This window comes from Ornithorhynchus anatinus, chromosome X1 (genome assembly GCF_004115215.2).
Source record: "Ornithorhynchus anatinus isolate Pmale09 chromosome X1, mOrnAna1.pri.v4, whole genome shotgun sequence".
Lineage (NCBI taxonomy): Eukaryota > Metazoa > Chordata > Mammalia > Monotremata > Ornithorhynchidae > Ornithorhynchus > Ornithorhynchus anatinus.
Genome location: NC_041749.1, coordinates 19105003 through 19131709, shown reverse-complemented (window position 1 = coordinate 19131709; position 26707 = coordinate 19105003). Strand labels below are relative to the sequence as shown.

General features: G+C 44.1%; 1 long non-coding RNA gene across 2 annotated transcripts; it reads left to right on the top strand.

The window, feature by feature from the left end:
- The first annotated feature begins 12229 nt into the window (after positions 1-12229).
- Positions 12230-24662, top strand: LOC103171502. Of its 2 annotated transcripts, XR_486816.3 has the most exons (4): positions 12230-12391; positions 18424-18487; positions 19360-19466; positions 24404-24662. It is a non-coding gene; the product is annotated as an uncharacterized LOC103171502 (long non-coding RNA). The 2 variants fall into 2 exon arrangements; XR_003754637.2 differs by lacking the exon at positions 18424-18487.
- Positions 24663-26707: the final 2045 nt, after the last annotated feature.

The window sequence follows — 26707 nt, the reverse complement described above, 5'->3', positions numbered from 1 at the left end:
TCAAGCTAACTTACAGTGCCTCATTCTGGTTTCTTCCTCACCCATCTCTGGTACTCCCCCCTTCATATCTGACAGACTACAGGGGAAGCAGCATGGCCGTGTGGAAAGAGCACGGGCCTAGGAATCAGAGGACCCGAGTTCTAGTTCCGGCTCCAAATCTGATCTGCTGTGTGACCTTGGAAAAGTCACTTAACTTCTCTGTGCCTCAGTTACCCCACTTGCAAAGACTGTGAACCTCATGTGGGACAGGGACTGCTTTCAATCCGATTAGCTCGTATCTACCCCAGCGCTTATTACAGTGTCTGACACGTAGTAAGTGCTTAACAAATACCATGAAAAGGCAGCTCTCCTCATCTTCAGAGAGTTGCTAAAATCATATTTCCTTCAGAAGATTTTCCCCAGTTATTTTTTAGTTATCCACTTTATATCCCCACATCCTCGACTTTAGCATTTTCACAATCCAAAGTACTTAAATACTCATAATCTCCTATTGCATTTATGCACATACCTCAAATACTCAATTTCTTTCTCTTATCTGAAATTTATTTTAGTGTCTTTCTCCCCTGCTAGTGTTTGTGCCTTTCCTAAACACTTAATACAGTGCTCTGCAAACAGTAGTGCTCAATGAATACTACAGATTGACTGTGTCCAACCTGATTCGTTTGTATCCACCCCAGCGTTTAGTTACACTGCTTGGCACCCAGGAAGCGCTTATCAAGTACCACGATTATTACAATTATTATCTGTTATTATTCTATCTTTATAAATGTTTGTAGGCCACAGAAAGTTCCATGCAGATCACAATTGGGCCATGGAATGAATTTGGGGAATACCTGCTAATATGTCCTGAAGTCCTCTATGAACGATGAACTTCTTTCTCGGGGTCCAAAGGTGATATTACTGTCTGTAAGATTTTAACCATGTGTGCATATGAGGTTGACAATAATTATGTGCGACCATTAATCCTTACCACATTGTGTGCATGTAAAGATTGTTTCTGTTGCATAGTTGCATTTGTTCCTTCTAGCCACTGTCAGCAGTTTCAATTCATGATTTTCTCTAAGCCATTGCTCCAAGAGTGTAGCCCCATTTCCAGTTGCCACATTTCAGGCTGGTTTATTTGATTCTGCCTCCCAACTGCTCATAGTGAATGTCACGTTTAGCTGATATTTTGCTTTAATCAATCATTCCATCAATCATTCATATTTATTTAGCATTTATTGCACGTAGGACGCTGAATTAAGTGCTTGGGAGAGTACAATATGTAGAGTTGGTTGATATGTTCCCTGCCCTCATTGAGCTTTCACTGGATCTTTAATATATTTTTTTCTGTTCTCTTTGCTTAGGTATATTCATTTTCACTCAACATATACAAGTTGCTTGGCTATTCTGTTGAAACCCATTCTTCCCATATGTACCAGGAAAGGACAGAAAATAGCAAAATATGCACTTTTTTGCTGGTCTGACTATATTCCAAGGTCTCATTGTTTGGGATTTTTCCTTGTCACTTGGGGTTAAATATGACACATAGAGAAGCACTGTGGCCTCTTGAAGGGACCATGAGCCTGGGAAGTAGAGGACCTGGGTTCTAATCCCAGTTCCGCCACTTGCCTGCTGTGTGACCTTGGGCAAATTACTTAATTTCTCAGTTACCTCATCTGTATAATGGGGATTAAGATCGTGAGCCCTATGATGGACAGAAACTGTGTCCAACCTGATTATCTTGTATCTACCCCAGCGCTTAGCACAGTGCCTGGCACAGAATTAGTGCTAAACAAATACCATAAAAAAAATAGGTGGACCTAAGCTGTCATATGACATAGATGTAAACTCCTTGCACATTATGAATGGCACTAACCAAATGACATTCATCTGGTTGAGATTTGTGAGGATTACTTTCAAAATAATTTCCAGCCTCTGTGAGTCCCCATCTGGGCCTTGCCTGCAACTTGGGGTCCCTCCATCTTGAGGGTTATTAATAATAATGATAATGGTATTTGTTAAGTGCTTACTATGTGCCAGGCACTGTACTAAACTCTGATGGATATAAGCAAATCGAGTTGGACACAGTCCCTGTCCCACATGGGGCTCACAGTCTCAATCCCCATTTTACAGATGAGGTGACTGAGGCAGTGAAGAGCCTTGCCCAGGGTCACACAGCAGACAAGTGTCGTAGCCAGAATTAGAACCCAAGACCTTCTGACTCCTAGGCCCATGCTCTATCTATTATGCTATGCTGCTTCTTACTGTTACAATTCTTCCGTATTCTAGACACATTTCCAGTAGGTCTCAGTGTTACCAAATTATAGGGTATTTCTGTTACAGTATTTCAGTACCTGAGAAATATCCTCCTCTTCATCAACATCATCAATGGTATTTATTGAGCACTTATGCGCACAGCACTATAGTAAGCACTTGGGAGAGTATCTTCAAAATCTACTCTATTTGGGGAATGCTAGCCAGGTAAATGAAGAGAATTTACATTGGAATGAATCACGTTATTACTCTCTGAAAACAGTAGCGGGCTCTGTCACTCACTGTCTTCTTCATTGCCCACGTTTTGACTTATTGCCAAACTAATGGCTTCTGTGAGCCCGTTGTTGGGCAGGGATTTTCTCTATCTGTTGCCAAATTGTACATTCCAAGCGTTTAGTACAGTGCTTTGCACATAGTAAATGCTCAATAAATACTATTGAATGAATGAATGAATATTAGAGTGGCTGCTTTAGACTTTGAATATGGAATCAATGTAAATTCCAAAAAGTTGGGACACTGCATGGCCTATAAATTTTCAGTTTGACATCAACCAAGTAATCAATCGGTAACATTTATTGAGTGCCAATTCATGCAATCGTATTTATTGTGTGCAAATGCCTACTGTGTGTAGAGAACTGGACTATTTGGGATAAAATAATAGAATAAGTCTATATGATTCCTGCCCTCAAGGAACTTACAATCTAGTCGGGGGAGAGAAACACTAAAATGAGTAGCAATAGGAGGAAATAATCGAGATCTACAGTACTCTAAGTAAGTGCTTATTTGGCAAAAAAAAAGTGCTGAAGAGACTGTTGGGATATGTAAGCTTGAGAGATTAGAAAATAATGAAAGGAGGAAGAGATGTGGTTTTGGAAAGGTTTTGGAAATGGGGAAGAGCTGTGGTCTGTAAGAGAAGCAGCATGGTGTAGTGGATAGAGCCCGGGCCTGGCAGTCAGAAGGTCATGGGTCCTAATCCTCGCTCTGTCACTTTTCTGTTGTGTGATCTTGGGCAAGTCACTTGACTTCTCTGTGCCTCAGTTAGCTCATCTTTAAAATGGGGATGGAGTTTGTGAACCCCACGTGGGGCAGGGACTGTGTCCAACCAAATTTGCCTGTATCCACCCCAGTGATTAGTTCAATGTCTGACACATAGTAAGTGCTTAACAAATAACAAATTAATATTATTTTTATCATTATTAATAGTAGTAAATTTGAATGGGGAGAGGAATTCCTGGCAAAGAGGAGAAGATCAACAAGAAGTCAGAGTCAGGAGAGAAGAGAATGAAAAGAGAAGAAAATAAAACACAGTGAGTAGGTTAGCTTGAGAGGAACTAGGAGAGTAAGCTGGAATGTAGTGGGAATGGAGATTGTATAAGTAGGAGGGAGAGACCAGATTTGGGGATTTAAAGCCAGTGGTCAGAAGTTTCTGCCTGATGCAGTCAGTCAACTGTATTTATTGAGTGCTTACTGTGTGCAGATCACTGTATTAAACACTGGGGAGAGTATAATAGAAATAATATAGCAGAGTTGGTAGATGCTTTCCCTGCCCACAGCAAGCTTACCATCTGAGAAATGACTATTAAAGGTTTTTGAGTAGTGTGGATGTTTGGAGAATGATGTTTCACTGCTGGTAGGAAACGTGTCTGCCAGCTCTGTTGTACTGTGCCCTCCCAAGTGCTTAGTACAATGCTCTGCACACAGTAAGCACTCAATAAGTAACATTGATAATGATAATGATGATCCTATCCCAAAATCCCTTTGTTCATGTGAAATGGTCATGCTGTAATCTACTGATGATATTTTCTTTAAATGAATTATCACTGACCTGAAAGATAGCTTCTTCCCTTTCCTCTTCTCCATCCCACTTCACCTTGTCTTCACTTCAAGTGCTGTTGCTAAATAGAGCTCCATTGCCAGGCACACAAATGCCCCACTCTGCCCTGGATTCCATACCTTTATTTGATTCAGCGCCCTTTCCCAGTTTTCAACAACAAAGTCATCGCCTGCCACTCCTTCAACACCTCTCACATCTCCTTCAATCTCGTCTCTCATTTCTCACCGACTCCCTCCCCTGTACTCAAAACCTACTCTCACCTCCTCTAGTTCCTTTTCCTATACTGGGCATTTCTCACCCTAGCTGACCCAGCTATCAGCTTCCACCCACCAACCACCTCTTCCTCTTCCTCTTTTCTCTTCATCCTCTTCCTCTTTCTTTCTCTCCTCTTCTCTTCCCCTTGTCTTTTCTTCTCTTCTCTTCCCTTTCTCTTCCTCATCCTCCTTCTCTTTCCTTCTCTCTTCCCCTTCTCTTTTTTTCTCTCCCCCTTCTCTTCCTCTTCCCCTTTTCCCTTTCCTCATCCTCTTTCTCTCTTCTCTTCCCCTTCTCTTTTCTTCTCTTCTCTCCCGCTTCTCTTCCTCATCCTTTTTCTCTTTCTCTCCTCTCCTCTTCCCCTTCTCTTCTCTTCCCCTCTTCCTCTTCCAGTTCCTCTTTTTCTCTTCCCCATCCTCTTTCTCTTTCTCTCTTCTTCTCTTCCCCTTCTCTTTTCTTCTCTTCCCCTTCTCTTCCTCTTCCAGTTCCTCTTTTTCTCTTCCTCATCCTCTTCTCTTCCCCTTCTCTTCCTCTTCCTCTTATTCTCTTCCTCATCCTCTTCCTCTTTCCTCTTCCCCTTCTCTTTTCTTCTCTTCTCTTCCCTTCTCTCAAATGCCCCCTCCTAGGGGAAGCCTCCCCAGTCTAATGTTTCTCACCTCTCTACATCTCATCCTAGTAACTCCCTTTCCCCACAGGATCCCGTATCGAACTTTTCTAATAAAAAACAAATTGGCAAATATAAATCAAAACCTAGTCAAAAAAAGCAATTTTAGTTAAAGGGTCATTATGTGTTTGGAGGCTGAACGTTGATATATGGACTGTACGTATGATCTCTATTCTGGCTGAGAGATATGTGTTATTTTTTGTCTCCTGAGACTGTAAATTCCTAGAGGATAGCACCATGTGCACAAATTGTGTAGAACCTCTAGCACACTGTAGGCACTAAATAAATATCAAAAACAACAACAACACAACGACTTCAGGCTTCCCACATTGATTACAACCAGATTGAGCTTGACTGTTTCCAGAGGATTAGTTTGGTGGTTTAGAGGGAATTCTTTTTTATTGTCGTTGTTGATTTTTGAGACGTACTCATATTAATGATGTGATAGAAAAGCAGTTCAGAAATGAATTGCACTTGTAGGGCAGGCCAAAGTGTCAAAAACTTCTTGAAGTTAGATGCATTATGATTTGCTTTTAATAACTATTGTTCAGTGCTCCGGATTTGTTTTGGTTTTTCTGCTTTACCAGAAACAGTCATGTGCTGTAATAGACATTAACTGTAGAATTCTGGAAAAGCAACATCATACAGTCTGAATTTCTTGGAAATTAATTGGTATTATCCAGAGCCTAAACAAGAATGTTTGGAATCTCACTTAAATACTTCTGGAGCAACTCCATTTGGTTCTCATGACTCGCTCGCTTTTGGGTCTTACAGTAGATCTCCCTGGGACTTGGGCATCTGTTAATTGGAATAAAAATACCTTCCTTTTAGAGTGATCCGGGACTTAGTACTATTTGCAAAGCCACAAACTCCTTAAAAATAAGGACTTGCTCCTAATCAGCTTTGAGGGAGAGTTTTGGGGTGGGGGTGTGTGCGCGCATATGGCAGGCAGAGAAGGAGGTTAAAGAGTTACCTTTTTTTCTGGGCATGTCTTACTTCTAATGAGGTTCACATCAACATGCGTGTATGGCAGCTAGTGACAGATTCAGTGTGCTTCTAAGCATTCTAAGCATTGAAAAGCTAGAAGCTTAGTCTCTCAGCTCTGCATTGGGTTTCCACTCTATTATTTTACCATCTAAAGTGTAAATAACGTGATCCAGATCTTCCTCTGAAACGCAAGTGCTTCTGTGAAGAGCCTGACACAGAGTTTGTCTTTTCATGAAACCCTGGAGCGCATAGTGAAACTTTATCATTCATCATCACTTTCCCTTCGTACAGTAGGAGGTCATTTTCTGCCAAATCACTCCTATAACCCGTCTCTTGTACTTGGCTTCTTCACTGCCTCCGAACTTCTGCTTTGCTTTGGCTGTTTTCTCTTTAGGAGCCAAGATTGTGGGTAGAGGGGATTTGGTTCCATTTTTATGCCATGCATTCTGGTTTATACCCCCTGTCTGGTATGGATGCACCCCTAGATACCTTTTGCTGGTATTTTTATTTTAAGGGCCTAGTTCCCTTGTCTGTGATTCTCACCATCATAGCTCAGAAGTGGGACCTGAGTTCAGAGGAAGAGAAGTGGGAAGATAATACATAATATCTACAGCAAGTTGGGTGAGGGGTCCAGGGACTCCCTGAGGAAACATCAGATTTGGTGACTATGACATTCTTTCACAAATACAAGATCATATTACTCTACATGCCCAGCATAACCCATGTGATAGCATGGCTTCCCCTGACTTGCTCCCATTATTCATCTCCCCTCCCAGCCCCATAGGCCTATGTACACATCTGTAATTTATTTATGTATATTATTGTCTCTCTCCCCTGCCTGGACTGTAAGCTTGTTGAGAGCAGGGAATGTGTCTGTTTATTGTTATACTTTCCCAAGCGCTTAGTACAGTGCTCTGCACACAGTAAGTGCTCAATAAATACAATTGAATGAATGAATGAATGGTTGCCCATCCACCTCCACATCAGATAGAAACTCTTTATCATCGGCTTTAAAGCCCTCAATCTGCCCTCTTCCTCCTACCTTACCTCAGTGAGTTCCTACTATGACCCAGCTCACTCAATTCACTCCTTACTCATACTAACTTACTCGCTCACACAACCTATTCACTGTACCTTGTTCTTATCTCTCATCTCCGATCCCTTGCCCACAGTCTTTCATTCAATCATATTTACTGAGCACTTTCTGTGGGCAGAGCACTATACTAAGCATTTGGGAGAGTACAATTTAGCATATAACACACACATTCCTTGCCCACAACAAGCTTACAGTCTATCCCTCTGGCCAGGAACTCTCTTCCCCTTCATATCCAATAGAACACCTCTCTCCCCACCTTCAAAGCCCTCCGAAAATCACATCTCCCCCAGAAGACTTTCCCTAAGTCCTCATTGTTCCCTATTCACCCTCTCTTTTGGTGAATAGGTCAATACCCACTAAGCACTCGATAGTCATCCCACTCTCTTCACACTTGATATTCACCCCACCCACAGCCCCACATTTCATGTTCATTTAATCGTATTTATTTGCAAAGTACCGTACTAAGAGCTTGGGAGAGTATAATACAGTCATAAACAGACACATTCCCTGTCCCTGTAGAGCTTACAGTCTAGAGGTGGGGGAGACAGACATCAATACAAATAAATAAATTACAGCTATGTACATAAGTGCTGTGGGGCTGGGAGGGGGGAAGAACAAAGAGTTACTTATGCACACATCCTACACTCCACCATTTCCCATATCTGTAATTTATTTTAATGTCTGTCTACCCTCTAGACTGTGGGCAGAAGTCATGTCTAGTAACTGTATTGTACTTTCTCAAGCACTTGATTCAGTACCCCATCATGGTAAGTTCTCAATCATTGCTTGATTGTTTGATTGGCATTTCCTTGTTAGGTATCCATGAGGGTATCTCCTGTGGTATTCATAAATGGCTACCGCATTTATGGGTTTCACTTCGAGTTGGTTTCAGTCTTTTGTATCTTGATGCATTACTAGGCATATCAGGCAGAAAGTTGACCAGTCCACTCTAAATTAACCAAGCTGAACACAACATAGTTTTTTTCCCAACACACCTGGGTGGTTAGATGGAACCCCTGGTTCACACGAGCAGCAGCAACAACCTTGAAGAAGATGTATGGCTTGAGTTTCTGTTCTTATTAGTACTGTGCTAGTTCACTAGAAAATCTTCTTTCTTAAAGGAGATGTTTTCATACTGGCTGATGAAGGTCAAAAATTTAAGATTCTAGGTTTAGTATCAGATGTTGAGCCCAGTTTGGTTTGAAAGAGTGCCCTTCCTCTCCTCCTTCTCTCAGGGCCTGTGCTGGTTGTGTGATTCCTCTAGACAGTAAGCTCCCTCTAGACTGTAAGCCCAACGTGGGCAGGAAATGTGTCTGTTTATTGTTGTATGGTACTGTACTGTATTGTTGTACTGCTCTGTACATACAGTAAGCGCTCAGTAAATACGACTGAATGAAAGAATGAATGATCCTAAGGAATGGCAGACCGCTAGGGGAACTTTTGAGGGAAGATCTCAAGTTTTGGTCCTTAGGACTACTCTAAGTGTAGCCCCAAAGTCTTCAGGCTGATCAGGAGCCAGACTGATCTCTTGGAGGTGAGAAGAACATTATCCACTTGGATCTTTATTTCTTCTCTTCCCTCACTGATTTTGGTTCAGTGCCAGGAGGCTGTCTAAGTCCATCATGAGTTGAAAAGAAAGAGAGCCTGAGCACCTTTTCAGTGAGATGGAAAAGTATTAACCCACAGTGCTATACCTGTTACAGTTAAATGAGAGCCATGTTGGTGTAGCAATTCCCTGCATTCCAGACTGGGAATGGAGCCTGGGGGGCAGTCAAATACCGAGAAACCATGCTTTATATTTAGCAGCCAAATTAATTCCCGCACGGTGCCGATGATGCCATAAATTCACATCAGGCTATCGTGGGTGACAAATGGCAGGCGCTGGCAACTCAATAAGGGATCTGGGTATTGCTCACTTTTCAGGGACTCTGGCGAAGAGACAATCATTTCTATGGCTTCCAGCGGCAGCGATGGCAAATGATGCGTTAATGGTATGACATCATTTCTGGTTCCCCCATCTGCTTGGGGAGCCGTAGCCTGCCTGCACGTGGCAGAATTGGGCTCCCCTTTGTAATGAGGCCCCTTTCTGGAATCACAAATCATCCCCTTCCCTACAGGTGCAGCTGGTGCATGATGCAGTTACTGAATCACGGACTCAGCTGCCAGAGACTCAAGACTGGGTCGTGATTCATTCATATTCACATTATCTACGTTTGACGGTCCGAGGTGGAGAAAGTTCAGGGAAGACTGTTCCTAGGCTGGTTTATAGTCACATTATTTTAGGCCTTTTATACCCTAAATTTCCTACGTGCTTGAGAGTGGAAGCACCTAAAATTTCTTGTGAAAGGAATTCTAAAATGAGAGGCTTGCTGATTAAAAAACTTCTCAGGGAATCATTTGGAATTAGTCTTATTTTTCTCAGCATCTCATAATAGGACTCTACATTTTTTTTCTATTTTTCTCTCTTCTTACAATTAAGTAGACACCCTCTGCTGCTCATATTCAGATTTCCTGGGTTCTTATCCTCTAGCTGAATAGAGGCCAGGTACTGATTCCCGGGGTCCCAACCCCTTAGTACAGTGCTCTGCGCACAGTAAATGCTCAAATACCGTTGATTAGTTGATTGCATGAGTCTCTATCTGGGATTTTGTCCCAAGTTAAGTGAGCAAATGGTGGATTAGGGTGGAGAACGAGGGAGGAGCTCGGCCTTGATTTTTCTGGTCATAATTATACTGTCTCACTTAAGTTCCTCAAATTGGAGCCTAGGAACTTTAGGATTTTTAACAGACTAGAAATAAGACCCTTGATGGACATTTCCAGTTCCTGCATTGACCAGCCATTTAGAATGATTTTATCAACCTTCTCCCAAACTAAATCTAATTTAACACAAGATGGCACCACTGGCCCTCTCAGGGTCTGAAATCAAGGCTTGTGGCAGGCAGGTTGGTTCGTGGCCTTCTAGAGTTAGTTCTGCATTTGTTAGTTTTTGTTCTGGCTCCTTCCTCCCAAAATGCCCAGTCTGTTTCTGACCTTCATCCTCTTTAGGTGACAGCTCAAGTTGGCAAGTCTGTGCAAAGTGCTTAGTGCAGTGCTTTGCACACAGTAAGCGCTCAGTAAAAGTGACTGAATGAATGAAAGATTAGTATTACTCGTCCAGCCTGCAGTTGTGGTGAGCTTCAGTAGCATTTGCCTTCGATACATGGCAGAGACTCACCTTTCCAAAGTGACTGAATTGGTGTGGATTTGGACTCTTCGCCAAACCAACAGTTGCCTTTGGTCCATTGGGTTCTAGCCACTGGTTCTGTATCCCGAGGAGATTCCCAAGGGATGCATCGTGGTTTAGTGGAAAGAACATGGGCCTGGGTGTCAGAGGACGAGGATTCTAATCCTGGCTCTGCCACGTCTGCTGCAAGTAACTTCCCTGTCCCACTTGGGTCTCACAGTCTAAGTCGGAGGGGGAACAGGTATTTAATCCCTACTTTACAGTTGAGGAAATTGAGGCACAAGGTCACAGAGCAAACGATTAGAACCCAGATCCTCTGACTCCCAGGCCTGTGCTCTTTCCACTAAGTCAAGCTGCTTCATAAGCAGATGAGCTCGAGCTGCTTCCACTCATCAGCCGCTGCAGACTCACTCCCAGTTGTTTACAACAGGGGCCAGGCCTGTAGGTTGTAAGAGCTCTTTGTGGGCAAGGATCATGTCTACCAACTCTACTATATTGTGCTTTCTTAAGTGCTTAGTAAAGTGTTGTGCACACAGTAAATGCTCAATAAAAAAGCACTGAATGATTGAAAATTGAGCAACAATAAGATGTCAATCTCTTGGGGGAGTGAGGAGTGATAAGATGTTCCAGGCAGGGTTGGGGGTGGGTGGAGTTAAATCATAGCTAGTATATGGGAAGCAGGGTGGCCTAGGGGAAAAAGCACGGGCCTGAGAGTCAGGAAACCTGGGTTCTAATCCTAGCTTTACTATTTGTCTCCTGTGTGATCTTCTGCAATTCACTTAATCGCTCTGTGCCTCAGTTTTCTCATTTGTAAAATGGGGATTCAGTACCTATTCTCTCTCCCCCTTAGACTGTGAGCACCATGTAGTACAGTGACTATGTGTGATCTGGCTGTATTCTATCTACCCCAATGCTTAGTATAGTGCTTGGCAAAAAGAAATGCTTAACAAATACCACAATTATCATTATTACTGAGTTTGTCATGGGCAGGGAACGTATCTGCTAATTCTGCTGTATTATACTCTCCCAAGTGCTTAGTATAGTGCTCTGCACCTAGTAAGCACTCAATATATACTATTTATTGATTGATACTCCATCTCCAGGGCATTGATGCTGCTGACAGAGAGAGAAGACCTGCACCATCCTTTCCCCACTACTTTCCCTTACCAGCACCTCCCTTCCACTTTAACAGTCACACTAGTGCACTGCAGTAAATCCATAGTGGATTTTGGCCTCTGGTCTAGCTAATCAGTATTCCAAGCCTCTTGAGCCCTTCATCATGTACTTCTCCCCAAACACCCCAAAGCCCTAAATTAAAAACCTGGCCTGGTGGGTGAGATTGGTAAATTGGCAAAACCACACAGAATTACCCTCCCATTTGTGGCCACTGGACTTCTGTAAATTATGAATGCAGAGGAAATGCTGCCATCAAAGTCTGAGTCCAAGGCACAGTTGATCTCCTGATCTCCACAGAACCAGCTGTGGCGGATGAAGCAACCCCAGCGATAGCAGAGCGCCTATTAAGGATGATGGCATTTGTTAAGTGCTTACTATGTGCCAGGCACTGTTCTAAGTACTGGGGTGGATACAAGCAAATTGAATTGGATACAGTCCCCGGCCCTTGTGGGACTCACAGTCTCAATCCCCATTTTACAGATGAGGGAACTGAGGCACTGAGATGTGAAGTGACTTGCCCGAGGTCACACAGCAGACAAGCGGGAGAGTGGAGATTAGAAACCAAGACCTTTTTACTCCCAGACCCGTACTCTATCCATTGTGCCTTGCTGCTTCTCATGACTATCAGCTGAATCCCTTCACCAAATGGCCAGAGCTAATTGTTTGTAGGCCACAAAATCTGTATCCCTCTCCTCACCTCCTACCTCCTTCACAGCTGGTGTGGGGAGGGGTGCTTTCAAAGTGCTTGGAGGCACATTCAGTCTTAGTTCATTAGGCTAACTAGTGGGCTGAGCTCTTCCTTAGGAAGCAGTGGTTCCTGAGGAGAGCCAGAAAACATCAACCCTTCCCTTGGGCTCATGATTTCTCTCTGCCATCACAGCTCTCCAGCTAGAAGCCTAGCAGGTGAGTACATCTGCACAAAGTAAAGAGGGTGGTCTCTGACTTTTAGAGAAGTACTTTGGCCTAGGGGATATTGCATGGGTCTTACTTACAGTCTACATGTATTTACAGTCTAAAGGGAAAGATTAAACAGTGTGGCATAGTGGAAAGAGAATTGGCCTGGGAGTCAGAAGGATGTGGGCTCTAATCACAACTCTGCCATTTGTCTGCTGTGCGATCTAGGACAAATCACCTCATTTCTCTGGGTCTTAGACACCTCATCTGTAAAATTGAGATTAAGACAGTAAGACCCATGTGAGAAAGAGACTGCGTCCAACCCGATTTGCTTGTATTTATCCCAGCTCTTGTTGCAGTGTCTGGCACGTAGTAAGCACTTAACAAATACCACAGTTATTTGAAAGAGCCGCCCATGTCACCCTAGGTCACCTGAGGTAGAGAGCAGTTGCGTGCTCTCTGTGATCACTTGAGACTCTACTATGGGGGGAGCAGGACAAACAACTACTTCTATTTCCTACCCAGAATTCAGGTCTGCCTTTGGTGTCTGGGAAATCCTATGTGTGATATCAGACCAGGGAAGTTGCCTCCCTTCAAAGTCCCTTCCAAGCACCCGCATCAGAGGGGGCCCTGGTAGATTCTGGTTTATACGGAGCATCTGAGGAAAGGCCAGAGGGGCAGCAAAAGGGAATAGGGAAAGGCGGGGGGGAATACCAGAGAGAGTGGGCTAAATGCTCTAGGTTTGTCTACTCCCCAGGAATTGGTCAGACCCTCTAATTGGCCAGGGCCAAGAGGACTTTGGGTGATGAGAGAACTCTTGTTTTTTCAACATTCTTTTTGGTTCACTCTTCAGCAGTTTTATTTCCAGGCTCAGATTTCTGCCATCCTAGAAGAAGCCTGTTTTGTTTTTTTCTTCCCTCAAAGAAGTGATTTATTTCCACACTTGTGATGTGGAGAAGTGGGAGGAGAAGCTGACCGGAGGTTCTCCTCGCACTGCTCTTGAAAGAGATGTCCCAGGGGCTGCGTCACCTCCCTTATCCCCAGGACAACACTTAGCACCTCGGGAATGTGAGCTCCTGAAGCCAGAGAAGGCACAACTTTGGTACTTCAGAAGCAAGAAATCAGGTCTCAATCCTGCATTTACTTTCTCCAACCATAGTGAAAAAATGGGGACATGAGGATAAATAAATGGGAAAATGCCCTTTCTTCATATGCAAGGGACCAAGCAGAACAGGGACCCTATGCCTTTCTTCACAATAGATTCCTGCTCAGACCTCAGCCCAGGCGGGCAGTGTGGATGAGCACCAGAGCTGAGAAGGAGCAATGAGACCTACTGGAAAAAGCATAGGCCTGAGAGTCGGAGGACCTGGGTTCTAACCCTTGCTCTGCCCCTGGCTGCTGTGTGAACTTGGGCAAGACACATAACTGCTCTGTACCTCAGTTTCCTCATCCGCACAATGGGGATTCCATATCTGTTCTCTGTTCTGTAGAGACGGTAACTCCACTTGGGTCTATGTCTGTTTGGATTATCTTTTTTCTAGTCAAGTACTTAGTAGAGTGCTTTGACTCATAATAAGGGCTTAAATACATGACTATTATCATTAGCAGGATGCTTTACTTCCCTCATCTCTAAGACCCAGCTCGTTCAGTTAATATAATAATAGTTAATAATTTTGGTATTGAGCACTTACTATGTGCCAGGTACTGTACTAAGCACTGGGGTGGACACAGTCCCTGTCCCACACGGGGCTCACAGACTCAATCTCCATTTCACAGATGAGAGAACTGAGGCACAGAGAATGTAAGTGACTTGCCCAAGGCCACCTAGCAGACAAGTGGCAGAGTAGGGATTAGAACCCATGACCTTCTGACATCCAGGCACGTGTGCTAGCCACTATGCCATGCTGCTTCTCAGTAATCTGGGTTTCCAGAGCAGTACTGGTGCCTTTCAGTCAATCAATGGTATTTACTGAACGCTTATTGTCTGCAGAGCACTGCACTAAGCACACAGCCTTTGTTCGAGAATCTGGGTGTCTAAGTGTTCTTCCTTGCTACCCGCCAGTAGTTGTCTGAGTTGCTTCCTGGAATTTTTAAGTGGCTGAGTATCTGCAAAGTTGATTCTAGTTTGAAACTACTAAAACCATACAGGTATACATAAAATATGAGCGAACACCCTTTCTGTCTTGATCTTGGTTCCCTTAAGTGAAATAACTTTCTCCTTAAGCAAACAGGCTCTTGATTTGTCTCTAATGAAATCGCTCCTTCGAAAAAATTCTCACTATTATTCTTAGCCTTCCTTATACTTTTAACTTCTTTAGAAATAAATCCCTTTACTACTTTGCCATTTTTATTTCCATTGCTAAACTCTAAATCTTTACCACCTGACCTGGTATTTTAATTTGCCAGTCAGTATATCTACATTTTCAACACTCCGTTATGCACTCGACATTTTAGGCCACTGAATTTTAGCAGGATGGAGAGATGAGACCGCTTTGACAGGTTTACAGCCGATTCTATTCAAAACGTTTAGTTCTAAGCTGAAATATGATTTTCTGGATTTGAGTTCTATTTAGAATTCCCCAAAAGCTGCCTCTGAGTTCAAAGAAAAAGAAGTAGGGGGAAAAGAAAAAAGAAAACCCAACTCTCTTGGTTCTTAACTCCACAGAATGTTTCACAAGAGCTATTTGATGTCTAAAGTGTAAATAATAACAATTCTTAGCATTTGTACCGTGCTTTGTATTTTCAAAGCAGTTTACAATCACGCATTAGTTAATCAGCAAATGAATCAGAAACATATGGAATAAATTTCACTTGAAGCACATGCTTTTAAATCTTTAGGGAAAACTGCTGCAGAAAAAATGTAGGACACTTAAAAATAGATTGAAATGCAGTCGAGATGCAAAACTGATCAGGTTGCTCATCCTTCAGTTGGAGCAAAAATTTCAAATGGCTGCTAAGAGCGCGAGCCTGGCTTTCATTACGGCCTCTCACCTCAGGCTGAAATCGGAGTCTCGGGCTCCACCTTGCTGTCCCTGGGCAAAGGCAGAGGCAGCTGTGCTGGCCTCTGGTCCTCCTGAGGAAGTAGGGAGGTTAGAGGAGAAGAGGGCGTGAGCCTCCCTTTTCCTGGGCTTGAGTCTTCTTGGCTGGGATCCACTTGTTCCAGGGCTGGAACAGGGAGGAGTGCGGAGTTTGCGGGGAACACGGCGATCCCAGAGGAGAAAGGAACACCAGCTCAGGCGGTGGAGATAATGGAAGCGCAGGGAGCTGGGGAGTGGGAGGAGGAGAGTATGTTACATTGTGGGGGGAAAGCGACACCCTTAAAAATGGGGCTCCCTTCAGCTGTGGCTTCAAGGCTCAGGTCTCACCACACCCTTGCCTCAGCTTAGGCTGAGACCTGGACAGATCGGATCCCAGGGAACCAAGGAGATTTTACGCCTCAGGCTCGGGATTCATGGGATAGAATTCCAGATGTTTCCCCTAAACTGTGTAACTCTGGACCAGACCCAGCGTGACTTCTCTTGCCCTCTAATTTCAGAGTCAGACAAGGGATGCTAACTCTTGGGCCATGCCAATACTTCCAAAGGGGAGACTTTAAGCCTCTCGGATCTTTACTTTCCAGCAACCTCAGTCCTCCATGGAGTAGAGTTTTTAACGAAACTCCAATCTTGGGTGCTGAGATGAGAAGCAGAAATTCAGGGATTTCTCTGCCATTTTAGCTTAGTGATTGTCTACTTTCAGAGGAAAAAAAGAATGTTTCAGTATTCATTCATTCATTCAGTTGAATTTACTGAGTCCTTACTTTGTGCCTGTATAGTCCAAGTCTTTTAATGGTATTTTTAAGTATTTACTATGTGTCAAGCACTAAGCGCTGAGTTAGATACAAGTTAATCAGGCTGGATGCAGTCCCTGTCCCACATGGGGCTTGAGTCTAAGTAGGAAGGAGAGCAGGTATTGAATCCCCATTTCACAGTTGTGGAAACTGAGATACAGAAAAGTGAAGTGACTTGCCTAAGGTCACATAACAGGCAAGTGGCGGAGCTGGGATTAAAACCCGGGTCCTCTGACTCCCAGACTGATGCTCTATCCTCTAGGCCATGCCGTGTCCCAGTAAATGTTTCTCGAAGACCCTGAAATTTCAACTTTTTAAATAATCCATCAGTGCCAGGGCTCTATACTTCAATTCTTTACATGCAGCAATAATTCTTTGGTTCATGGGCTGCAGTATGTATGACCTATTCTTTGGCAGGAGGAGTTGTTATGTTTCCATCACAATATATAATCCCAGTTTCATGAGGGTGAGCAGGCAGAGATCCAAGAGTAGAATACCTCTCCGTTGCACCAAGGACTGAGCCAAGATTTTATTTTTCATTTTCAAAAAACATGAGTGGTCAAACCACTACTTGAAAATTGAAACCATCCTCCATGCACCTCTGCTTCTCTCATATTGAACTTTCAGACTGTTGGGCTTTACATGACAGTATGGTCTTTGCAATTTTCCTGCTAATTCACCTTACTTTATGTTTCCTCCTTATTCCGCGACTTGTGAAAAACGCTGAGCGCTCTCTCAATTACTGACTGAGCCACAGGGTCAGTCTTTGAAAAGCAAGAGCAAATCATAAAACATTTTAGCAACACTTTCGTCTTCACCCATCACCCCAACCCTTCCTCCAGACGCTCCCTTGACCAGGAATTGGAATTTACTGACAACTTCAGCTTTCTAGCTCCATAAACCATGGTGATTTTTTTTTTTCTGGCAGTTAGTACAGCTGCCCATGCTTTGATTTGGTAGTGGCTTGAATACTGTTTTGCCTTTGCCCAAATACCATGATGTTCTTTGCGTTTAAGTGCCTAAATTGTGGAGAATCTAATTTCACATGAATGATTTGCAGCCAGCAAGGCCAGGAAGGTTTTCGTTGGGAGGGTTTTCGTTGGTAGTGCTAAGACTGAGTTTCCACCATTTCCACCATTTCTCCCATTTTTCCAATTTCTGACCTGAATTCCCTCCCCCTCCATATACTCCAGACTTCAACCTCTTCCCACGTCAAAGCCTTATTAAGGTCACATCTCCTCCAAGAGCCCTTCCCCAGTTAAACCTATTTTTCCCCGTCTCCTTCTCTCTTCTGTTTCCGTGGAATTGGATCTGTACCCTTTGGGCACTTGATATTCACCCCACCCTCAGCCCCACAGCATTTATGGACATATCCATAATTATTTGTAATAAAAATAATAATTCTGGTACTAGTTAAGCACTTACTATGTGCCAAGCACTGTTCTAAGCCCTGGGATAGATACAGATTAATCAGGTTAGACACAGGCCCTGTCCCACATGGGGCTCACACTCTAAATCCCCATTTTACTCTTAATCCCCATTTTACAGATGAGATATCTGAGGTACAGAGAAGTTAAGTGACTTCCCCAAGGTCACACAACAGACATGTGGCAGAGGAAGGATTGACTCCAAAGCCCAGGCTCTAACCACTAAGACATGCTGCTTTTCTATTTATTATTTATATTAATGCCTTTCTCCCCATCTAGACTGTAAACTCACTGTGGACAGGGAATGTGTATTAACTCTGTTGTATTCTCCAAAGCACTAAGTACAGTGCACTGCCCACAGTAAGTGCTCAAAAAGTACTATTGATTGTTCCTCCCCATACAGCTGAGTTACTGTCACTGGGTTCCAGAGCTCTCTTTCTTGGGTTCTGGTGACATTTCATATTTGAGTAGCTAGTCACTGACAAATAAGCCACACTCTCTGAGGCTTTCTGGTTCCAGCTAAGGTAACCAACAAGAATGCAGATGGCTTTATGGATCCAATTTTGCCTTCGAGTTCTAGCAGGCCATTTCCACTGACTTCATGAGGCAAACTTGAGTTGGAGGAGCATTGGGGTCATATAGGATTAGAGCCTGGCATTTACTTCTTGGAGTGAGACTCATTTCTCAGTTTGACTGCCGAGATTCACTCCCACGAGGATGGGAGTTAGGGGAGGGAAAAATTGCTGTAGGTGTGCTTCTAGCTAAACCAGTTTTGCCCATTCCAGGGCCAGTCATCAGAAAACAGAATGGTATTGCAGTCCAATTTTAATGAGCTCACCGGAAAGGAAGGTAAGCCTAGTGGTACTTTCAAGGCAGGAGAGTGAGTGGAAGGGTTCTGAAAACATGCACTACGGGGCATCTCCCAGGAGGACTGGTGGCATTTGTGACGTGATCCAATTGCACTCAGAAGATCCATGCAGCTCAGAAGCAGCGAGACCTAGTGGAAAAAGCACTAGGCCTTTATTTTTTTATTGGGCGCTTACTGTGTGTACAGTAATGTACTTAGCTATTGGAAGATTGGAAGAGGACAATAGAAGACCGTCGCTAGACACATTCCCTGCCCACAACGAGCTTACAGTCTAGAGGGAAGAGTCGTCCATCTCCATCAACCCACGGGAGGAGGGCGGGGGGAGCTTCCTTCCTAAACAGAATGCCTTATGGGATCAGGAACGTCACCGCCTTGGTCTTCTTCCCCAATTTCTTCAGCATTCAGTGAGACTCTGTGCCTGTGGCCTGGGCAGAGGAGGGTTTAGATGATGGTCAGCAGTGTCACTTCATCAGGAGGGGCGCAGGTGAGAAAGGTCCCCCTGCCTGGAAAGAGCGGCCAGCCCTTGTGCTAGGCACGATGGGGCTCAGAAGCTCGAGTCAATTACCTAGGTGAGCGGGAGCCAAAGCATGATGTAATGGAACAGCTCCAGCCTTGGCAGTCTGTGCTTGCCTTGATGTGTGCACATCATCACTCCTATTACGCTTAATTAGAATGACTAACACACATCAAGGGGAGAACATACTCCTCGAGGCAAAACGTACGGTGCAGCAGTATTTGGATAGAAAGAGGCAGGTGGGTTGCTCACACTAATGTCTTTGTTTCTTGGAAAGGAGGGGGGTGGGGGACAAATGGCTAGTAAATCAGTCTTGCAATGAACCCATCTTCCTTCCAGGGAGCAAAATGCAGAGACGTCTAAATCATCAGCTGCTTGCTCTCCAAATTCTAGAATTTCTGGACCAGGAGCAGAGCGTCTGCGTTTCCATATATCGTCGGCCTGTCGTAAGCTCCCCGGACTGCTTCCCCACCTAACCCGGACCACTGCACACTCCCCTCTTCCCTTCTCCCCCTGCTCCCACCACCTCCCTCCTCCCTCCCAAGGAAAAAAAAATTCATTAGACAAAACTGAAAATAATGCTGGGGGCCTCTTGCTGGCTAGTTGCCATGTGTGAGGCCATTCCCATCAGCCCCTGGGAAGGGTGTATGCTACCCCAGCTGCATTGACCCGCTCCTCCTTGTCTCTGCTGACCACTCTCGGGCCAGAATCCCGTAGTCTCTTGGATTTACTTACTCACTAGTTCAGTAGCCTCTTGAAGAATAAACTTCTCTTGGATTCCTTCTGTGATGGTGCCACCTATCCTTCCTGGCTCCATCAAGGGAAGCTCAAGAGGAAACTGGGGGAGAAAGGTAGGAGAAGATAAGCCATCTGGGACCCCCTTTCTGACATCTCTAACTCTGCAGAGCTACATGATTTTTCAAATGATTCCCAAGATTGAACAGATCCTAACACACCGATCTTGTATACACGAGGCAAGTGAGTTTCTGAAGGATGGGTGTTTGCCTTAGACGATACCAGTTGGATCATATTTCAGCTTGGCGCAAATCCAACTTAAAAAAAAATTGGCCCCCGGCTTGGTTGTAAATCTACATTATACATGCCATGGAGACATACCACACTGGTCCAGCCCCTGAACAGGTCTGATTGCAACCTGACTGACTTTTCTTTTCCTGGCCCTGAATCCACTATTTGTGTGAATTTGACCTTCTGCTGGTCCAGCCCCTAAATGTGGTCTGATTGCAACCTACCTGACTTCTCTTTTCCTGGTCCTGAATCTACCATTTGTGTGAATTTGACCTTTTGCTTCCCCAGTCTCCTATGTTGCCTGGTTCCCAAGTCTTCTTTGGTTCACTTGGAAAAAAGGTGGCTAATGATTTCAATCAATCAATGAAAACCATGGAGTGCTTAGTGTGTGCTGAGCACCATACTCTGTGTTTAGCACTGTACACCCTCAAGTATTTTACTGGATCCATTTTCTTTCATTAACTTTGCACAGGATACAATGGATATGGACAATAGATATGGTCTCCACCCATTGTCCCATCATTCAGAAGGTGCCTGAGTTCCGATGACCGAGGTTGTGTGAAGCTGGGGAGTTAAAAACAGAAGCAAAGGAAAGGCTCTCCCAAGGACATGGCAACTGAGGGCAATTGCCCCTGGGCAATCAGTCATTTATTTAATGCTTACTGTGTGCAGAGCACTGTAGTAAGCGCTTGGGAGAGTACAATATAACAGATTCTGGTAGACATATTCCCTGACTCCAGTGAGTATACTGTCTAGAGGAAAGATAATCAGACTAGACATACTCCATGTCCCACTTGGGGCTCACAGTCTTAATCCCCATTTGTCTGATGAGGTAACTGAGGCACAGAGAAATGAAGTGATTTGCCAAGGTCAAACAGTAGACAAGTGGCAGAGCTGGGATTAGAAGCTAGGTGCTTCTCACTCCCAGGCCTGAACTCTATCCACTAGGCTATACTGCTTCTCTAGCCATTCCACTCCCATAGTGAAAGGCACTGGGCTTGGTCTGGGCCCAAGAGTTCAAGCTGTGGTACTTCTGCCTCTTAGACACTCCCCAGACCAAAACCAGAAACACTGGCTCTCCACCAGTTCTTTTCTGCTTTCTCCTAGGAGACCCCAACTCACGGATGCTTCTAACTACTGGGGTGCTGAGCAAGGAATGAATTGGAGCATACAGTGTATCTAGTCCATATCCTCTTATCAGACTTAAAAGCCCTCCAGAACAGAAAGGATCAAGCTCTCTTAGATCTTTCTCTCCTCGCATGCCCTATATCTTTAACCAATCACCCACTTTCAAACAGGAACAATAAGCACTCCGATTTCAGGGGGGACAGCTGTGCTGACTCAGCCTAGAAGGTTATTTTTGTTCTGTGAAATAATCTGTGAGGAAGAAAAAAAAAGTCCGACAGTAGCAATGATTGTCATGTACCGACTGAGTAAACAATCTTCATCAGCTGTCATGGGCCTCTCCCAGTGCAAGTCTAGTCAGCTGAGCTCTCCACTGTTTACTCTGGGCCACCAGACCACCCGCTATCTTTTCTGATGGCTGGGGGAGCTCACCTGCTTCTCAGAAAATCAGGGGAACCAAGGTGCCCTTCTGTGAGAACGGCAGCGCTCAGCACTTAGGCTTTCCTAGCAGTTTACATTCCTTAGCCCATCTATTTACGATAATCTGTGCCGCTCATCTTTTCTGTTTCTCATCAAGTGACTTGAGGGGCATGGGAAATTTTAGTGAAGGTGCAGACTTAGCAAACCAAACTACGACGGTGCCAGTCAGATGAGTGCAGTAAAATCCTTGCGTGACAATGTTGGATCACTACAGGAGTTCGGTTTTATAAAAATTCTACTTGGAATTCTGTATCTTGATGTAAAGTAGTGTTTCATTCAGAGGAGTATGAGCCATCCTTTCTTTGTGGAATCCCATCTTTCCCCAGCACCATTTTAGTCACCTTTTAAAAACAAAATAGAATTCTTGGTGAGTGATCATTTGTTAAATCCCAGAGGGGAATGAATACCTGGATAGAGAATCCTCTTCATTCTGTGGGCCACTGGCTTCGAGCAAATCACTCAGCTGTTCATTTCATTCCCCTTTGAATAAGTTAACATGAGAACGTGATTGATTCAATAGAAACATTGCTATTACTGGGTCAGATCAGTGGCCCCTCCAGATCAGTAATATGTCCCAAGCTTGGCAATGAAATGGTTGCCAATCTGTAAAATGGGGATTAAGACTGTGAGCCCCACCTGGGACAGGGTCTGGATCCAACCTGAGAACCTTGTATCTACCCCAGTGCCTAGAACAGTGCTTGGCACATAGTGAGCACTTAATAACTACCCTCATTATTATTATTGAGTCCAAGTGATGGCTGCCATACTTAGGTTAGATGGTGAACTCGTTATGGACAGGGACTGTTTACCAACTCTTAGGCTGCATGCTCCCGAGTGCTTAGCATAGTGCTGTGCACAGAGTAAGTGCTCAGTAAATATGACTAAGTGATTTTTTATGGTATTGCTTCTAATGTGCCAAGCACTGTTCTAAGCACTGGGTTAGATACAAGGTAATCAGGTTGGACACTATGTCCCACATGGGGCTCACGGTCTTAATCCCCAATTAAAGATGAGGGAACTGAGGCACAGAAAAGTGAAGGGATTTGCCCAAGGTCACACAGAAGACAAGGGGCAGAGCTGGGATTAGAACCTGGGTTCTTCTGACACTCAGACCCATGCTCTTTCCACAGGTCACACTGCTTCCTTGATTGAATGACTGATAAGATCCACCTTAATGTTGAGAAATATGTTTTCTTCAAAATCCTTAACTATTTTTCTAGTAATCCATAAGGGAATGTCCCTCCAGGTATTTATCCAAAATTTCTCTTTAACCAAATCTCTCTTGGACCTGCTGATAATTTTAGTCTGCACAATGGGTCGGGCCAGAGCAGGAAATGGAAAATAGGCTAGGAGGGCCTCAAAAGCATTATCCTGTAATAATAATTATGGAATTTAAGCGCTTACTATGTGCTGAGCACTAAGTGCTAGGGTAGCTACAATGTAATCATCAAGTTGACCCATGTAAATAATCCCCATTTATAGATGAGGTAACTGAGTCACAGAGAAGTGAAATGTCTTGCCCAAAGTCACACAGCAGACGGGAGGCAGAGCCAGGATCAGAACCCACATCCGGTGACTCCCAAGCCCGTGCTCTTTCAATTGGCTCGAGAGGTTAGCAAATAGCTGTCCAAGGAGCTCTTGGGATTTTACAGAGTGGATGAGATTAGGAAGCAATGATTGGTTATGATTACAACAATACTATAACTCATGCCTTGGCTCTAAAGGCAAAGAATGTAAGGTAGCAAAAATACGCTCCGAAGCACCCAGGAGTTTCACAGCACTGTGTTAAGTACAACAGAAGAATGAGATATGACCCTTAGCGACTCCATGGATGCATCTCTCCCAGAATGCCCCACTTCCATCTGCAGTCATTCTGGTAGTATATCCCTAGAGCTTTCATGGTAAAAATATGGAACTGGTTTACCACTGCCTTCTTCCACGTAGTAAACTCGACTCTTTCCCATGCGGCTGCTGCTCAGCGTAGGTGAGTTTTGACTTGTAGCAGATGGTCTTCCACTCACTAGCCGCTGCCCAAGCTTGGAATGGAATGGGAAGGCCTCTGCTTGACTCTACCTCCCATAGTTGAGACTGGTAGCATACTGGAAACTCTCCAGGTGAGATCCTGAGAAGGGTCTACATACAGTAAGCACTAATAAATACTATGACTACTCCTCAGAAGGAGTTTATCGGGGCAGACAGATATAATAATATTTACAAATAGAGCAATCCAAACAAATATTTGAATAAGCAAATGATTGTACATTTACACACATGCACGTGCTGAGTCTGGGTATAAATTAAGACTTAAGTGCTGGAGGTTTTTCTTTTAGTGCATAAAAGTGGTGAACTAAAAACAACAAAATGGGTTGTGTGGATAAAATCTGAATCTAGATCTCCTTGAGAGCTGAAATGTAGCACATGAACCCCACAGAAGCCCTCATTTGTCGCGTCTGAGGTTGAAAAGAGTTGGCACCTTCTCGCAAATAGATGCATTCCAACAGTTGAAGTACTTTTAGTGAAACACTTTGAGACCGAAAGATTATTTGTCTAAAAGGATCTCTATCTACCTTCCTTTAGAAACTTTGCACGTATTTATCTTCCTTGAAATCATTTTTGAAGTAACCCAATGAACCGAGGAAGTCAACTGGAGAATTCAACGGTTGCTTCCTACAGAATCCTCCAACCTCAAAGACAATTTGCCTCCATTGAGTTCAGAATAAATCATTAAGTCCCATTCTCATCCTCTTTACAGAAGCTCAATGCCTTTTCCAGTTTGCTGCGGGACAGCCTTTCATGACATGCTGGATTGTTATTACCGACTATGCCAAGTGCACAGACCTGCTTTGAATTTGGGTTTCTCTTCTGCAGCATTACAAAGGTTTTTATTGGAATGTCACTCGGATTTCCAAGCTTTGAAGATGTTTCAATAACGCAATAAAAGGCAGGTCCTTGCCACAACAAAAGGCAAAAATATCGTGTTTGAATAAACAAAATTCTTTGGCCCTATGGAACATGTGTCTACATTGTATGTTTTTTCCACAGATTTAGATCTTTTCTGGAATGCATTATTGCTGCTGATCAGTACAGTACTTAATCTCTTGTATATGATCATTACATGATCTGACCTAAAGACTCCAGCTTTAGTCAAAGAACAGATGCTGGGATTTAGTAAACTGAGAAACAGTAAACTGAAATGATATGCATTACGGCTGACTGCCACAATTACCCATATGGAAAAGCATTCCTTCAACTCCCTCCGCCACCACCGAAACACACATGTGCTGTATTTGTCCATAAACACTGCTTATATATCTAAAATGTATGTGACATGTACAAAATGGCTTGATTTCAGTTTAGGGCTAGAAATTAAATGAGTTTGAAATATCCATATTTAAAAACAATTTCAATTTAAGCATACCTGTTTAATAAATGTTACATCTTTAAATTAGATCTCTTGCCACATATATATATATATATACACATATATATATATTGTACTATGATAAAAACCAGCAGCCCAGGATCACCTGGGACTCCGGCCCACCAAGGACAAGGCCGGCCCCACCCAGCAGGAGGGAGGAGGGAGAAGGAGGGAAGATCTGTACTTTCCTATGGGATTGACTCTGACGATTGCCGAAAGCTATGGAGCTGCCATAATTTGCTCTCTGGTCTCTTGGCAGCACAGCGAAGCCCTAGCAGGAGGCAAAGTATAATGCAAGACCCAGGCAGGGAGGTTGAAACTTCACCACTTCTACCCTGACCCTCCCCCCAATCCTTCCCTTGTGAGCCTCCGACCGAAACACAGACATGGCTTCAGCCCCGGCCCAGAGGGCGCCTGGAACTATGTGGGAAGGGGAGAGAAGTGGTGATGCCAAGCATTAGTAGGTGCCACCCATCTGGAGTCAGTCAAGAATCATGCCAAGCTACGAACCAGGTGGTGAAATTCCATTTTCTCTTCATTGCCAGCATACTCAGCCAGTCCGACCTTCCCCTGTGAAAACTGCTTCCTCTCCTTTTTCCGAATGTTGTCTCCATGGGCCGCCACAAGTCATTTTACTCTCTCTCTGCAGATTTTCTTTCCTCTCTCATCCCCGACCTCCTCCCTTTCCTCCAGCCACCTAGCAAACTAGAGACCTGGGTGCTACAATCCTAGGGAAGCGGGCAGACGAGAAGGCCAACCCCAGAACTTGGACAATCAATGGCTCATCCTGAACCTATGCACTGAGTCTGGTAGGCCCGGGGGGGAGCCTGCATCCCAAGAATAATGAAAGTCGGCCTTATTGAGGACACCAGTGGTGTCCAAGTTGTTGGTTACTCTGCTCTTTTACCACTAGGTTGTCCATCCCCCAAATCCTGGAGTCATTCACGGAGGATGAGTTCAGATTTAAAACTGTCACCAGTCACCCCTCACTCACAAACCTGCCAGAAACATTTCACGGGGCTCGCAAGAAGGGCAGTGATCTCTAGAAGTCAGACTCGATGGGCACCTGAGTCTAGCCGACTAGAAACCTGCCAGGCAAAGCAGCTTGTTCCGTACAGACTCACCCTCCTGTGCTTTTTCCGCTCTCACTGGTGCTTTCCCAGCATTCAGAAAGGATTTGCGCGAGGTCAGGTTTTGAGCACATAAAATTAAATATTAGCTGTAGAAAAGCTAGAGCTTTTACTAGCTTATTATATGGCACATTGTATGTTTCACTTGCATTTATTTAACTGCTACTAACAACTCCTGGAGAGATTCCGGGTAGCTTGTTGAGCAGCGTTTTTAGATTTCATTAGTCACCAGTCGATAGGCGTACAGTCCAGTGGCAGTTCTCTGCAGGCTGTAGAGAGTTCTCCGTAGTTATCGAGCACTTGAGAACCTGAGACTTAGTGCAGAGTACTCTGACTGCCAGAGGGGGAAAAAAATGGAATCTGGAATGTGTTTCTACTTACTGTGCATCCCTGTAAAATAAAATGGTCTCTCCTCCAAACATGTGTTTCTGCTTAGGCAAGAAACTGTATATATTGGTCTAAATCCAGAATAGCCTTTCTGACATATTACTCAGTATTAGAAAAT